The sequence below is a fragment of the Galeopterus variegatus genome, unplaced genomic scaffold, assembly GCF_000696425.1.
Source record: "Galeopterus variegatus unplaced genomic scaffold, G_variegatus-3.0.2 Scaffold2835, whole genome shotgun sequence".
Classification (NCBI taxonomy): Eukaryota; Metazoa; Chordata; class Mammalia; order Dermoptera; family Cynocephalidae; genus Galeopterus; species Galeopterus variegatus.
In genome coordinates, this window is record NW_007728946.1 from 52,599 (window position 1) to 52,917 (window position 319).

The following is a 319-nucleotide window of genomic DNA, read 5'->3' on the forward strand; positions in this document are numbered from 1 at the left end:
AGCCACGGGCCGGCCTGATATTTTTTATCTTTTTTTTTTACAAGATGACCGGCCAGTAAGGGGATCTCAACCCTTGACTTGGGGTTGTCAGCACCACGCTCTCCCAAGTGAGCTAAACAGCCATCCCTATATAGGGATCCGAACCCGGGGTCTTGGTGTTATCAGCACCACCCTCTCCCGAGTGAGCCATGGGCCGGCCTGATATTTTTTATCTTTTTTTTTTACAAGATGACCGGCCAGTAAGGGGATCTCAACCCTTGACTTGGGGTTGTCAGCACCACGCTCTCCCAAGTGAGCTAAACAGCCATCCCTATATAGG